This window comes from Trichosurus vulpecula, chromosome 8, assembly GCF_011100635.1.
Source record: "Trichosurus vulpecula isolate mTriVul1 chromosome 8, mTriVul1.pri, whole genome shotgun sequence".
Lineage (NCBI taxonomy): Eukaryota > Metazoa > Chordata > Mammalia > Diprotodontia > Phalangeridae > Trichosurus > Trichosurus vulpecula.
The window spans coordinates 51117288-51134135 of record NC_050580.1 but is presented as its reverse complement, the minus strand read 5'-3'; the positions used below and the strand labels follow the sequence as shown (position 1 = coordinate 51134135).

General features: G+C 42.7%; 1 protein-coding gene across 1 annotated transcript in view; it reads left to right on the top strand.

The window, feature by feature from the left end:
* Positions 1-16366: 16366 nt before the first annotated feature.
* EDC3 (enhancer of mRNA decapping 3) overlaps positions 16367-16848 on the top strand; it is a 63626-nt gene continuing 63144 nt past the window's right edge. Inside the window, exon 1 of the mRNA XM_036734481.1 lies at positions 16367-16447. The gene's annotated coding sequence lies outside the window, so the exon portion shown is untranslated. The remainder of the gene's footprint in view (positions 16448-16848) is intronic.

The following is a 16848-nucleotide window of genomic DNA, read 5'->3' as shown; positions in this document are numbered from 1 at the left end:
TAAGGAGTTTCTAAGGCAGGATTCAAACCCAGCTCTTCTGATGCCTAGTCCAATGCTTTATCTCACCCTACAACACTGCCTCGTGGAAGACATTTTTCCATAGAAACAATCTGAAATATGGTAGTTAGGTACCCGGCCTTCACCAAAATGATTTAGCCTATAACCTGATGTATAATTGTAATCTGACCTAGTGAGGACTTTGAGTTCAACTCTGTCATTTTACAGATGACAAAACAGGCCTGGGGTGGGGGGCGGGGGTAGGGAGAACCACTTGTTCACAGTCACACAAAGTTAGTAGCAGAAGCTAACTCTCCCATGTGTAACCAAGTATTCCCACTTGCTCAGGGGAAACACATAAAATTAATCAATAATTAAATTGATAATAGTAATAATTTAATTAAGTAAAATTTAAATTGATAGTATCAATAATTGAATTAATTTAAGTAATAATTAAGTTTCATAATATTAATAATTAAATGAATTAATAAGCCCATGCTTATTTGTTATAAAGAAGGGCTCTATTGGGGGAGGGGAGTTATTAAAAGTCATAGTAACATTACAAAAAAAAAAGGAAAGTATCAATAACATATTTTTATAAAAGGAAACTCATGCAGAATTCCAACATGGGCTCCCAGCACCCTTCCTATTTTTACAGCAGTAGAACTGGGGAGCTCTCAACTCTGCCTCTAGTGGTGGCCCTGTGGTGCAGGAAAGTGGAGGACTGAGGAGGGGCTAAAGGGAGAGAGGGAAGGAATGAAGAGGAAGGGAGAAGGGACTTGGGGGAGGGGGACAGAGAGAAACAACCTTAAACATTTCAATCTGTTCTTCATTCTCTTTGCCCCTGCTACTTCCCCAGTCTTGGCACTGGTTTCATTGGCACTATCCCCAATCCCATCCCATTCTGTCTCCTCTTTGTTCTACCCTCCTCCCACGACTGCAGCTCCTAGAACGGAAAGCTCAAACTACTAGCCTGAGTGTATTTTCCCTCTTGAATGTTGGCAAATCATATTTCCGTTCTTTGTCTACTCCGTGAGTCAGCATTAACCCTATTATAACTTCCCCTTCTCCTTTCCCTTTCCTTTGAGTGTTGAAGTGAAAGGGATGAAGGCATAAGAGAAAACCTTTTAACTTTCTGTCCTGTTCCTTCCATTGCTACTATGGCTGAAAACAGTTAGGGAACCTCCAGTGGGCTGCATGAGCTCTTCAAGGATAGAAGTGGGTGTGGGGTTTGAGGGGGAGGACACTTCAATTCAACAAAGAAGCAGTAAAATAATTATCATCAAAACTATTCGGATTTGGTTAAAAAACCACACAAGTGGACAACTTAGTTTCCTTTTTGCTGCTACCACTGGTGGTTTTCAAGCACTGCTCTCTGTGCTACCACAAAAGAGAATAAAATGCAATGTTTACGAATATCTGAAGCAAAATTTTTTTATATTTAAAAAGAAAATTAGACTTGGGACGTCTTCAGCATTTCATCTTGGAAGTGGATGGTGGGGCTCTGGGGTTAAGAGAAGAATCAGCAGTGGGATGGGATTGGGGTTGCTGTTAATGAAACCAGTGTTGGGTTGGAGAACCAAGGCCATTGGAGTTGGGGGATGGCAGGGGTGGAGACAGAATGAGGAACTCCATATTCATGAGGTTTAAAGATAGAAGGAATCTTGGGAATCATTTATTTCAGGGGGGGTTGAACCTAGTTTGGGTCATGGACGTCTTTAGAAGTCTGATGAAGCAACTGGACTCCTCAGAATAATGTTTGTCAGGGTATAACATAAAATATATAGGCTTATGAAGGAAGTTAACTACATTGAAAAATAGTTCTCAGCATATTTTAAAAATAAATACAAATTCCTACATTCACTGAAATCTATTCATAGACCCCATAGGGGTCCATGGACCCCAGGTTAAGAATCCCTGATCTAGTCATTCCTTCATTTTATAGATTCAGATATCATAGATTTAGAAATAGAAAGGACACCTAGTCCAATCCCTTCATTTTACAGATGAAGAAACCGATGCTCACATAGGTGAAGTGACTTGTCTAACATTGCCCAGGTCTTCTGAAACCAAATCTAGTACTTTTCTACCAATAATGAAATTTCCTTTCCTTCCATCCTTTTCTTATTACTACTAGATCCCATCCTGGGATAATGTGAGAAACTGGTTGGGTTGGAGGCTGAGAATGGAGATGAGATGCAGGAGATGAGGATGGAAGTCCCTACAGTCAACAACTGGTCAACTGGATTGGATGGCCATTCTAGGAAGACATTCTTTGTAAGAGATGTTTGTAAGCTGGAGACTGTCCCATTGCCTTCTTTGATTGGGTTTCTATAGTTAAGGGCTAGCTTATATGGTTGGAAGCCTAAATACTCTTAGAACCCCAGGTTCAGAGATTTAGAACCAGAAGTGTCTTACAAGGTCATCAAGTACAATCTCTTTGTTTGTAGATGAGGCCCAGAGAAGTTAAATTTTTTCCCCAAGATAACCCAGTAGTAAATAGGTCTTCCTGAATTTAGTTCTATGGGATTACATGTACCCCTTACATCCCACCTTCATCCTACTGACCTTCCTCTGGAGATTCAGCTACCTAGGGATGAGTAATACTATATGGCTTGTCAGCATCACCTTGGATTTTTAGAGCTGAAAGGATCATACATGTTATCTAGTACAACTTCTCACCAGCACCATTGTATAGATGAGGAAACCAGAGAGGCCCAACTTAACTCAAACCCAGGTCTTCTCACACCCAGCCTCTGCCATCACACTGGTAGAGTGGAATAGCAAGTCACCAAGCACTTATAAATTATGCATACTCCCCATAAAGAGAGAGACCCCCGGCATCAACTGGTTGAATTGGGAGGGGGAATAATTTGGAGGCCCAACCCCTGCCTTTGGCAGCTAGGTGGCACAACAGCTAGAGCATCAGGCATGGAGTCAGGAAGACCTGAGTCCAAATTCAAATTCAGACACTTAGTAGGTATGTGACCCTGGGCAAGTCACTTAACCCCTCTTTACGTCAATACCTCATCTGTGAAATGAGGACACGTTGGAGAGAGAAATAGCAAGCCACTCCATTGTCTTTGCCAAGAAAACCCCATGGAAAAAAAGTCCAAGGGGTCACAAAGAATCAGACACAACTGAAATAAATGAACAACAAAGCTGTTTGACTCTGGCAAGTCATATAACTTCTCTGTTTCATCATCTGTAAAATGAGGTTGGATTTGATGACTTGTAAGGCACCTTCCAATTCTAGCTCTAGAATCCTTTTCTGGAGCCCTATATTTAGAAGATTAAGACTTGTATCTCCGTGATGGTCTGCATGCAGTCAGATGTGGAGGCAGGAAGTTGAATGAGACGACTTCTCCAGGTCCCTTCCAGACTCTTTAGCTCTGGCTTTAGGGTATGTCCCAGTCCCAACCCATTGGAAAGACCAAAGTGACCCATTGTCATTGTAGCTATGGCCTCCTCTGTCTGAACTTGGAAAAGTCCTGGCATCCAATCAACTCAGTCTTTCCAACTTAGGAAGCTTCGAGATAGTGAACAGTTGCTGAAATTGTAGAGCAGGAACCAAAAACGTGATTTTGATGTTGGCCCTGCCCCAGGAACCAATGTGGAGCAAGCCACCCTTCCCATCAACATCTGGATTGCCTCATGGGTGGGGAAAATGACCTGCCTACACAGCCAGAGGCTCAGCTGGCTAAGGGCACTGGAGCATCATGCATAGGAGCCAAGTTGGCCAAAGTGGGTTTTACTTCAGCCATTGTCAGACATTAACCATGATCATAGAGGTACGAGTGCCCCCACATGCCGTACCTGTTTCCCATTATTATGGTTTGAGCATCTTAATAATATTTCTAATCACATGGCTAAGAAAGCAAGAAAGGATGATCTAGGAGGTCAAATTTATATGGGAATTTTTACAAAATGGATTCCACCTAACAACTCCATGAAATAGGCAGTGCAAGTATCATCCTTGTTTCACAAAAAGGGAAATAAGCTCAGAGTGACTCACAGACATAACCATAGATAGCTATTGGAGGCAGGAATCAAAATGAAATGTTTTGACTCTAAGCCTAGTGTTTTCTTTTTTTGTTTTGTTTTGTTTTGTATTTTTAAATGCATATTAATGTAAATTTAAATTTTTTTAAATTTATGTTTATTTTTAGTTTTCAGCACTCACTTTTATAAGATTTTTGAGTTCTAAATTTTTGCCCATCCTCCCCTCTCCAAAATGGTGTGCAATGTGATATAGAACCTAGTGTTTTCTGCCACCACCAACATTAACCACTGATCAACTATGCCTGGTGGCTACATAAGCCCAAAGTCCCAGCAATACGAGTGCCTCCCAGACCACTGGTCTTACTTCCAGCCCAACCCTCAAAGCCTGGCGGGGGTTTCTATGGAGATACAAGGTGGTAGTTGCAGCCCTCACTTCTGCAGTAATCACAGCTACTGAAAGACCCAAAAAACAAAGCTCTCACCACCAAAAGTCCTTGACATGCTATCAGGAAATGATGTGATTTTTATCAATGGAAATGATATGAAGGAAGATGCATTACCATTGACTTTGCTACAACACCCTAAGGATTTTGAGACTTTTCCTTCTGACTTGCCGCTGAGATCTATTGGTATTTTCTCCCCCATCAGAGGTAAGCTCTTTGAGAATAGAGACCATCCTGTAGCCCAAAGAGAAAATGAAAAAGGGAAAAGGACCCACATGTACAAAAATATTTATAGCAGCTCTTTTTATGGTGGCAAAGAATTGGAAATTGAGGGGATGCCCATCATTTGGGGAATGGCTGAACAAGTTGTGGTATATGAATGTAATGGAATACTGTTCTATAAGAAATGATGAGCAGGCAGATTTCAGAAAAACCTGGAAAGGCTTATGTGAACTGATGCTGAGTGAAGTGAGCAGAACCAGGAAAACATTGTACATAGTAACAGCAACATTGTTCGAGGATCAACTTTGATAGATTCAGCTCTTTTCAGCAATACAATGATCTAAGACAATTCCAAAAGACTCATGATCAAAGGTTCCCAAACTTATTTGGACTACCACTCCCCTTAAAAGAAAATTACCCAGCCCACCCTCTCCTGGAAATCTACTTTCTTTAACCATTTACGTTTTGTTTTTAAATTTACATCATTTCAAAAAATATAAAAAATATATTTAAGTGATGCATCTTAAATTTAATAATGTATTGTAAATTTATGGTTTTTTTCCTGTACTGAAATTTTGATGACTCAATATTACATCATGTAACCATACAGTATCATAATGTAACCAAGTCATTAGGAGCACATAGTCCTGCAGATGCACTCTGGACTTCTTGACAATGCCAATGCTTGCTTGTTAAGACCTGTCTGGTGGACTTGACCACTGATCACTTTAATTTGCATTTTCCATGTTTATTTGGAAAATAATGTGATCACTACGACTTTAACTGTCACACAACAGATGAAATATGTATGAACAGTTTTTCCACAATTCTCTTCTCTTCTCTTCTTTCCTTATGTTTCCACTGCCCCCTTATTTTTATTCAATGCTCTGGGATTGCACCTGAGGCTACTACTACCCTCTCCCCCACCCTGGATTGTTCCAGTGCCCCCCAGGGGGCGGTATCGCTCACTTTGGGAACCTCTGCTTATGATGGAAAATGCTATCCACATCCAGAGAAAGAATTATGGAGCCTGAATGCAGATCAAAGCAGACTATTTTCTCTCTCTTTTTTTCTCTTTCTCGTGGTTTTCCCTTTTGTTCTGAGTCTTCTTTCACAACATGACTAATGTGGAAATATGTTTAATATGATTGTACATGTATAGCCTGTATCACATTGCTTGCTGTCTTGGGAACGGGGAAGGGGGAAAAATTCGGAACTAAACATCTTATAAAAGTAAATGTTGAAAACTCAAAATACATTTTTTAAAAAAAGAGAGAATAGAGACCATCTTGCATTTCTTTTTTTATATCCCCGGCATTTAGCCAGTGCTTTTCACATATTGAGTGCTTAATAGAGGATTTTCCTTTCTTCTGTTCACTACATTACCTCATCACTGCTCCCAAAGAGCAGTTGGCCCCTCCCATGCAACCTAGGAAAAAGCTCACTCATACAGAGCAAGCGGCCCAGGAATGTGAAATGAACATACACTGTCTGTAGGGCCCTGGGAGGAGAGGGAAGGTTGTGTGTCAGAACACTGGGACTGCTAGCCTGAAATTAACCTTTAGGAATCATGCTCCTATGAGTCCTAGAACCCAGGTGGAAGTGCTAGGTGTGAGCTCCCCCACCCCTCCCCACTCACTCTCTGCCCCCAGGCCAAGAACAGATAATAGCTAATGTTTATATGGGTATAGAGAGCTTTATACATACTATGTCATTCATTGCTTATGACAACACTATGAGGTAGGGGTTGCTGGATCATTATCTGCATTTTACAGATTAAGAAACTGAAACTCAGAGGAATTAAGTAAGATTTGGCCACAATGACTTGGCTTATTAGTATCTCCTCTGGGGCCTCAATTTACCCACCTCTAAAGTAAGGGGGTATGATTAAATTACCTCTAAGGTCCCTTTGAATGATAATACAGTTATCCCTTCCACATCAAAGGGGTTAAGGATACAGTGCTCCTGCAATCTGGAAATCCATGTAAAAATTTTTGGCCCTCCCTTCACACCAGAGAAAAAATCTGAATTATTATGGTATTAAAAGATAAAATATGTTGATATTATACAATACCATATATATATATTATGCATTTCTGAGTCTTTAAACTTTTTCTATGTCATCTGCTGGCCTTTGTGTGTCATCTGCAGCTTCCACAAAAGTCCCTAAAAATTCCCATTTAATTTCTTATGCCAACCCATGATATATTAAAACCATGATGGGGAAAGTCACGATGTGGAAGGGATAACTGTATTCTATGTTCCTGTTAATTCAAACCAAACCTTTCTGATGCCATGCCCTCTGGACTATGTTGTCTTGGAAAAAATTCTGGATTTGAAGTCAGAAAACCTTGGCTCAAACCCCCTTCTACTATTTACTTTCTGGGTGCAAATTTTGCATTTGATGAATATGAGTTGTGTGACCTTGGTAAGTCATTTCACTTAGCTTCAATTTTGTCACCTGTAAAATGAAGGGCTTGTGTTCCATAACCTCTGAGGTCCCTCCCAACTCTAAATCTATGATCCTCTAAATCAGCTTCCTCACTTGTAAAAGGAAGGACTTGAATTAGATTTGCTAAGATTTCTTGGTCTGAACAGGGCCTTGGTGTTGGTTTATCAATCAGTCAACAGCATTTATTAAGTATTTACTATGTGCCAGGTACTGGGGATATATATTAATAATCATTTAATATCAGTCTGGTAACTTCAATAAGGGTCAGAGCCTGACAGATTAACCAGAGGAAGAGCCTGAACTGATTAACCAGAAGAAGAGTCTGAACCTGAGCTTCTTTGTTTTCTGAGTAAACTCAGAGAATACCTCTTCCTATGTCAACAAGGACAGATTGGGCTGACTTAAGAGCATTCTTTCCTCTGTCTATTAGCCATTAAGGATGAGATGCTTAACCCAAGAAACTATCTTGCTTAATATTTTATGGGCATATACTATGTTGTGGAATGTTAATGGTAAATTAAACATAGAAACGCTAGGTTGTAATTTCAATTGACATTTTGTCAACTCTCTTATCTTATTGTATTTACAACCTATTCAATTAAGAAAAGTCCTTTTCTTGTATCATGGCTAAACATACATGGGGATCATAAAATTAAAGTAATGCAGGCATGCTGAGTTGGGACTAAAAATGAATTTAAACCTTCTCATTCCTTTGTTCAGGCAGTCAGAACTTAAGCTCTGGCTCCTTGTGTGTACTAATAAGCTGGCTCTGCTAGCTTTAAGGGAATAAACATCATGAATTTACATATCACCTAGCCTGTTGCCTCCTTTAACCAAACTTTCTGGTCAACAATATATATATTTATAAAAAGACAAAAACATAGTCTTCACCCCCAAGGAGCACTATTGGGGGAGGCAGCATTCAAATGACTATGTACCCACACAACATACATATATTCATATATGTATATATGTACATATACACATGTACATATATGTATTGTAAATGGGGAGGGGTAGTCTCAGAGGTTAGGCACTACAAGTGGAGGGTGCGTGGTAGGCAAAGTCTCCTATAGAATTGGGGACTTAAACTAAGTCTTTAAAGAAGCCAGGGAATCTAGGAGATAGTGCTGAAGACAGTGAGCATTAGAGGCTTAGGGGACAACCAGCACAAGAGGATGGAGTTGAAAGAAGTGTTCTGTATAAGAATCTGCAAGCTGGGTCATAGAGTTCATGAGGTGGGTAAAGTATAATAAGATTGGGAAGGCAGAAAGAGACCAAGATGTGATGTGCTAAGCAGAGAATTTATCTTTGATCTTGGATGTTACTGCTATTGGGAGCCTTTGGGGTTTACTGAATATCAGGGTGACTTTGGGAAATTTACTTTGGCAGCTGTGTGGAGTTTGGACTGGAATGGAGAGAAATTTGAGGAAGGGAAACCAATTGGAAGGCTATTGTCATGGTTCAGTTGAGAGATGATGACGGTCTGTCTGTCTGTCTTAGGGTGGCAGCATGTGGGTGAAGAGAAAGGGACATATAGGAGAGATGTTGTGAAGGTAAAAATGAAAAGAGTTGACAAGAAATTGGATATGTGGATTAAGTACCAGTCAGGAATCAAGAATGACTCTGTGGTTGTGAGTCTGGATGATTGAAAGGATGATGGTGCCCTTGACAGTGATAGGAAATTTGGGAAGAGGAAAAAGGATAATATGTTCTGTTTTGGACAAGTTGAGATACTTATAGAACATCTAACCTGAGATATCCAAAAGACAGTTGCTGATGGAGGACTCAAGTTTTTGAGAGAGATTAGGACTTGATATATTAATCTAGAATCCATCTATATAATAGATGATGATTGAACCCAGGGAAATTGATGAAATCTCCAAACAAGATGATACAAAGACAAAAGAGAAGAGGGCCTAGGACAGAGTTTTAGGGGATATTCACTGTTAGTGGACATGATCTGGATGAAAAAGCAGCAAAGGAGACTGAGAAGGAGCAGTTGGAAAGAAATAATGAGAATCGAGAGAGAGAGGGAGAGAGAGAGAGAGAGAGGGGGGGGGGGAGGGAGGGAGGGAGGAAGAGCAATGTTACATGTTGCAGGAGCTAGCTTTCCCAAGGGGAATGGCCATCTCTTCATGTGAGTCACAGGTAAAGGAGGAGATAGTGGGGGAAGATGTCTGAGTGATGTGAGAACAGAAGGGGAGCTCTTGGCAATTGGCCCCAATTTTTCCGTGAAATATGAACCGAGGTCCTAAAGTGAGAGGGTAGGGGGAAGGGCGCTATGGGAGGGTAGAGGAGGAATGAAAAAGCTTGGAATAATCCCTATAGTTCAGGCCCTAGCCTAGGTCACCACATGATGAGAATCTCTTATTTTTCTCTTTCTACATTTCCATAAAAACCAGACAGACCCAGAGTTGAAGGGGGAAACAGATTAGTATTGACTACTGGAAGGGAAAGGAAAAAGAAATGAGGAAGAAGCATGGAGAAAGTAAAGGAGGGAAGGAAGAAAGACTTCCTCCTCATTTTTTTGTTCTCATTCTGTGGCTTCTCAGTGCGTCCTGCTTGGCAAGCTTACTGACCTCCCTGGCCTTCATACTCTTCATCCTATTGCATGCCCTAAGTATGGGAGGAATGCAGAACCATATAAGCTTTTAGGGCACCAACGGGTCAACAAGTAGTGCCTGGGCGAACATCCAGTGAGACCCAGCAGTATGTGCTTCAGCAGCAGGACAGGCTTGGGCAGTGGGTCAGGCAGGTCCGCCCTAACCAAGGGACCCAACTGGCCTATATTCAATAATGGCACCAGAAGTCCAAAGGTTTTGGGGGTGGGTGTTTGGATACTGAAGTTATAGGACAGAGAAGGGGAGCGTAAGTAACAGGAGGGTATGGTTGCAGAGCATTGGATTTGGAGTTCAGAGACTAGGTTTTGTCTTCCTGCTTCTTCACTTCTACTTTGTGACCTGGGGCAAGCTTCATGGACCTCAATTTCTTCATCTATAAAATGAATATTTTGGACAAATAACTTCTAAAGGACCGAACCAGCTTTTAAGTCCTCGATTCCTCCCTTCCCCCTGCCTTTCTGAGCCATGGCTTTTTAAGCTGAAATAAGTCCATGGTGACCTGGGTTCACCTCTCAAAATTATGCTGGGAGGGAAAGCAAATAAGTTGCTTAGAAGCTTGGGGAAAAGATATAAATAGGTTCAAAGTGGCTATCATAGTCAATTTACAATGAGCTATGTGTAGATTATTAATGCAACAGTTTTTCCAGTTTTTTCCTCATCAATGATAGACGATAGAAAGACAAAGATGATACAGTCCCTGCCCTTGAGAAAATTACTTTCTCTTAGAGGAAATAATGTCTGTTTGCATGCATACGCAGGGTGTGTGTTTGTTGTTGTTCAGTCATTTTAGTTGTGTCCAGCTCTTTGTGACCCCATGCAGGGTTTTCTTGGCAAAGATACTGGAGTGTTTTGTCATTTTTTTCTCCACCTCATTTTACAGATGAGAAAACTGAGGCAAACAAGGTTAAGTGACTTGCACAGAGTCACATAGCTAGTAAGTGTCTGTGGCTAGGTTTGAACTTAGGACAATGAGTCTGCCTGACTCCAGGTCTGGCACCCTACCCACTGTGCCATCCAGCTGCTCTCCTCTCTCTCTTTCTTTATATGTATGTATGTATGTATATACACACACACACACACAATTAACCTAAGGGTTTATGGGGAAAGGGAACACAAAATACTACATATAGAGCATGGTGACTGGGCTGATCTTTGATGGAACTTGGAGACTGTAAAAGGCAGAGGGACTAGGCATGAGTATATTTGTGGGGAAAGGCTTAGAGACAGGAGATAGGGTATCCTGTGGGAGGAATAGCAAGAAGCCTTTTTTGTTGGATTCTAGAGTTTGTAAGGAGGAAACACGAGTGACAAAGTTGGAAAAGTGGGCTGGAGCCAGGTTGTAGCCAGAAAGAGATGTGGCCAAAAGGGAGTCATGGGGAAGACAAGAATTGTTCACATGGACATATCACTTTAAGGCTTGTAAAGTGATTTATATTATCTCCTCTGTTTATAGGTGAAAGGTGAAGGAGCCTTGGGTTGTGGGTGAGTGTTATAAGATCTCAGGGAATACTTTGCTTTGTAATTCTCCAATGCATTTATCATGTAATATGATGAATTGTGTTTGTATCTTATCACTGTACTAAACTTTAAGTTCTATAAAAGTAGGGACCAGATGTTATCTAAACTTTGTATCCCTCTTAGTTCCTGACCAAGATGCTTTGCCCACTTGATAACGATAGAATGAATGAATGTTGTGTTCAGGGTATGATGGGAGAAAGAGGGAGGATGTAGAGACTGAAGTCAAAGGGCTGCTCTTGAGGACCTAGGGGGTCATATGTGGCCTTGAGGCCACAGGTTCCCCACCCCTGGTGTAGAGTGTTGTGGCTCCATGAAAAAACACATAGGAGGAATCTCGAAGTTCTGGGTAATTCTCGTCTCCCTTTTCCTCTACTTTTCTTTGAAAAAGTTTTATTGATTCTCTTCTCCTTTTTAAAAATGTTATTGCCTCTTCCCAGTGACTCCACGTGCATCCAACCAATGACACATAAGTACAACCAAGCAAGGGTAGCTAGGTGGCTCAGTGGATATAGCACTGGGTCTGGAATCAGGAAGATCCGAGTTCAAATTCAGCCTCAAACACTTACTAGCTGTGTGTTCCTGGGCAAGTCACTTAACCTCTATTTGCCTTAGTCCACTGGAGAAGGAAATCGGAAACCACTTCAGTATCTTTGCCAAGAAAGCCCCCTGCACAGCATTGGTAGTGCTTTGGTCTACAGGATCACAAAGAATCAGACATGCCAGAACAATAAGAACAACTAAGCAAAATGAATCAACACATTGACCACAACTGAAAATGTATGCCTCACTCTGCACCTGTTGTTCACTACCTCCTTCTGGAGAGGAGGGAGATAGGCTTCACCAGTCAAGATTTATCACTACAATTTCATCAGTTCCAAAGTCTTTCGATATTGTTTTCCTTCACGTTTATCTGATCCCAAAGTAAATTGTTCTAATTCTGTTGACTTTGCTCTGCATGCACTGCCCCTTCCTACTCCCCTCCCCTCCCTTTTCTCACCTTTTGAATTTGCTGGCCTCTTTGCAGACAACTTTTTCCAACAACAAAGGCACTACCATTGATGACTGCCTAATTTCAGGCTCAGTGCTTAGCAGATTTCTACCTCCTTATACTCATCCCATCCCAGGGATTCTGCACCTCCTCCTGGCCAAATGGACAAATCCAGTTCCCCCTTCCCTACTTGCTGCTCCTTTATGCCCATTCATCTCAACCCCGCTTCCCATTTCAGGACCTGCTGCCCCTTCCTTAGAGCTTTCCTGACATCTTGGCTCCATAATCATTGAGCTTCCTTTCATCCTAAGCCCTTTGTCATTCCTTTTACTTTGCTGAAGCAAAGTGCTTTTTTGATGATGCCATTTTCTTCACCACCCTTCCGGTACTGGCTACCCTTTGTCTCGTACCCCTCAACTCACTAGCCCTGGTTTGGGGAGTTTGTTGGACTATTTCTTGCTTCCCTTTACCACTTCCAGACCTTCCCTTGAAAACCTTCACCAAGCAACGTCTTCTCCTTTCAAGTTCTTAATATCCAATTATTACCCAAACCAGTTTCTGGTGGCTGTTAACTATAGACCCTCAGGACATTTTCCTTCCTTTCTCAGTGAATTCAGTGCCTGACTGACAATCTGTCTCTGCTCCTCATCTTCAACTCTCAAATTGGGGGCTTTCAGCATGCATTTTGATTCTCCCTTTAATTCCCTAACTTTCCATTTCCTCAATCTCTCTCCCCACGACCTACTCCTCCCCTCCTCCACCTCAGCTATTCCCAGAGATAGTCATACCTTTGATGCTGCCATCCCCCACAAATGCTTTATGTTCATGAACATGGAAATTCCCATCTGATTATAATATTGTACCATTACGTCTTTCCTCATGCTTCATAGCACCCCTTCTCTCTACTGACACAGTCACATCCCCAGTGTGGTCATCATCACCCGTCCTTTCTCACTCCTCTCCATAGCTCGCTAACTGGTCTCACTGATTCAAGTGTCTCTCTCCTACCTAGCCTCCACTGGTCTGCCTTGGAGGGGAGACCACATCATTGCCTCGTTCAATGAGCTCCAGTTACTCTCCCTTACCTCCAGGATCAAATATAAAGCCCTTTGTTTGCCATGTAAAGCTCCTACCTTTGCAGATGTCATGTTTTCTCCGATCCAGCTATACTGGCCTACTTGCAGGTCCTCAAACTGTCTCCTGTCTCTCTGAGTTTGTACTTGTGGCGAGTGAAAGATGACATGGAGAAACAAAGTTTTGAGCTTTTGAGCACATCAACTTATTAAGCAATGCATTCCAATTGTATAACAAATCAGGACCAGTCACCTTCCTCAGCTTTGGCACTGGACCCTAAATACAGGGACAGACTTTTATGCATTAAAACCAATTTATCAAATAAGACTAATTAATTAAAAGAAAACAATTAATCAGAATACAAAATTTGGCAATCTGATTTCTAATTGGAGGAAAGATTTGGGACCTTCCAAGTTGGGAGGGGGAGAGTGAACAGGTATGATTCCCCGAAATCAGAAAAAGAAGTGTTCCACTCCCCCCAAGGGTCTGTGAACAATCAAAGGAACATAGAAACAATAACTGATTGATCAATACCAGTCCGGTTTTCAGATAAGACATAGGAGTTGCTTGAGATGTATAATTGTGAGAAAACTCCTTGCATCAATCTTTGGATCTCACCAGGTTTCTGGTCAGCATAACCTACGTCCTTAGTTAAGGGTGTCTTCCAGCTTCCCAGCCACACAGGGCTAGGTTCGAACAATGCAAGAAGGTTTCTCCCAGTTCTCTCAATTGAAAAAAATTTTCTCACAAGACAGAAATGGGACTAGACCCATAAATTAATAGAAAAAGAACTCCACTAGCTCCAGAATTGAGTCACAAGACAGTCAGTGTGATTCTCTCAATTCCCATCACCACTTGCTGTTTTAATCCCCTTAATTTTTCTAACAGTAGCTGCCCCCCATGCCCAAAATGCCCAGTCCTCTCAACTCTGTCTTTTAGTTTCCCCATCTTCCTTCAAGACAGCTAAAATTCCATTATCAGCAGGAGGGCTTTGCCAGTCTCTCCACTGCTAATGTCTTCCTCTCAGATCATTTTGATCTATTCTCTATGTATTTTATATTTATCTAGTTTACATGTTGTCTCCCCCATTAGAATGTTTACACTGTGAGAGGGAGGACTATTTATTTTGCCTTTCTTTGTATCTTCAGGGCTCAGCATAATGCCTGGTACATATTTAATAAATGCTTGTTGGCTAACCGTACAATAAGGTGATATTGTGGAGAGAGGTATCTAACTCACAGCAGAACTGTTGAGGGTGAGGGAGATGAGGTCCAGGAACCCTAAGACCGGAGTTCCCAGACAGGGTAGTTGAGGGAGAGTACCCCTAAAGGACCTGAGTAGTGGAGAGGACCAGGGCCATCTGGAATGAATTCGCAGACTCAAACATTCAAGTCAAGGTGGCAAAGATATACTATGCTTTTCAGCAGACAAGAGTTCTTAGGGAACCTGAAACCTTACAGGGATGCAGGTAAAGTTTATATAGGATATTTGATGGTAAAACCTGCCAAATATGTTAATTAGTTGCTTTGGAGTGGGATTAGGGAGTGGTTAAGTGGTCAGTTCTTAAAGGAACATGCACTTTTTGTATCTTCTGCCCAGGTATCTTACCCACAGTTCACTGGGAAATAGCCCAAGGGGGAGCTACATGGAGGTGTGTTTTTGCTAGGCCTGAAACCTCACTAAGTAAACTAACAGTCAAGGCTGACTGAGAAATACCCAGGGTGCTTCCATCAATGTCTTGTTAGACAAGATGAATGTAAGGCAGTATACATATGTCTGGGTCTAGCATGCATATGATAGGTCAGTGAATAGTAAATATCTCTATGACTCAGTACACAGCCAGTTCAGCACGTACACAACTGGGCAAATTAATATATTCTATATGTGCGGCTGTCCACTGTATCACGAGGAGAGATAAGCGTTTTGCTAGGGCATGCTGTCCTGTTTTACTAGAGAGAAACTGCTAGGGATAGTGTTTCGAGGCTAGGGAGAGATGCAATTTTAAAACTGGATGTGATTTTGGAACTGGGGTCCAGGCACAGGCACTCAAGCAGTGGCTAAGGAGAAATGTGATAGTAGAATTAGGGTCCAAGCACAAGCACCCAAGCACCCCATCAGAACCAGATTTAAATGTAAAGGGAAATATTTAACAAAATAAAAATACATCATAATGTTCATATGTGGTTTCCCAAGTCAATACACAGCCAGTAGGCATCTGTTTCTGTTTGAGTTTGACACTACTGTTGCAGAGAGAAGAGCACCAGATTAGGAGTCAGAAAAGCTGGGTGTGAATCCTACTTCTCCCATTTTTCCTACTCTGTGCCCACAGGTAAGTTACTTTCCATTTCCCCCGTCTTACTTAGTTTTCTCAACTATATAATGAGGTGATTGGATTAGACAACTTCTACTATCTTTTCCAGCTCTAAAACTGTGTTCCTCTGATATCTTTCTGCTCTAAATCCTATGATACTATGATTCCCCAAGCCAGGTAAGACAGTCAGTAGCCTTCTGTTGGTGGAGATTCTTGTTCAGTCATGTCCAACTTTTCATGGTCCCATCTGGAGTTTCCTTGGCCAAGATACTGGGATGGTTCGCCATTCCCTGCTCTAGCTCATTTCATAGATGAGGAACCTGAGGCAGACAGGGTTAAGTTGCCTGATTTGGCTGAAACATACACAGGATCAGGAAGTAGGCCCTATAGCTGTTGGAAGTAGATGGGTCAAATTAGTGGAAACAATATGGCAGCAGAGAACCCCTAAATTCTCTAAGTTAGTGTGTTTTTAAAAGGCAGATATATTTAAAGTGTATTCATGGCAATTCAGGTTCCCAGCATAGCCTGATATGGTGCATAATGGCAATCTCCAAGTAGTTGAAGGGTGTCAGGTGAGAGACTGGCTGATTGGATTTGGTCTGCTTGGCTCCTGGGAACACAACTAGGAGCAATGAGCCGGGAAGGGTTTGGAAGTACGCGGCCCGTCCAGCCCCACCCCCGCCCACTTCGGAGCTTCTCTCCCCGCAGCCGTTGCCCCGGTTGCCCCGGCGACGCGGCGGATGTGACGGCATCACGTCGGCGTGGGGACGCCCAGGCACTTCCGGCCGGCGGCGGGCGGCGGCGACGCTGGGGTCTGTAAGTGTGTGGAGCGGTGCGGAGGCAGCGGCCCCCTTAGCTTGCTCTCCCTCTAGCTTTCCCTGCCCCGTGGGCTCCCCCCCACGCCCAGGTCCCAGGTCCGGCTTGGCCCAGCCCGGCGCGGCGGCCGGACTTCTGGCGTGGGCGGGCCGCGCGGGAGCGACCGACCGTACTGACCCAAACCTGCCTCTCCCTCCCGCGGGCCTCGGGGGGCGGGGGGAGGGGCGCAGCACCGGAGACTTGGGCTCCGAGGAGGGGGGAGTCCTGCGAGACTTGGCGGGCGGCTGCTTCTCTCGGACTGTCCGTGTCCTCTTCTCCCAAGTGAGGGAAGGGCTCGGGCTGCGAAGTTTCTCTCTGTGGCCCCACCTTCAGCCGGAGCAGCCCGTGCCCCCGTGGGCTGA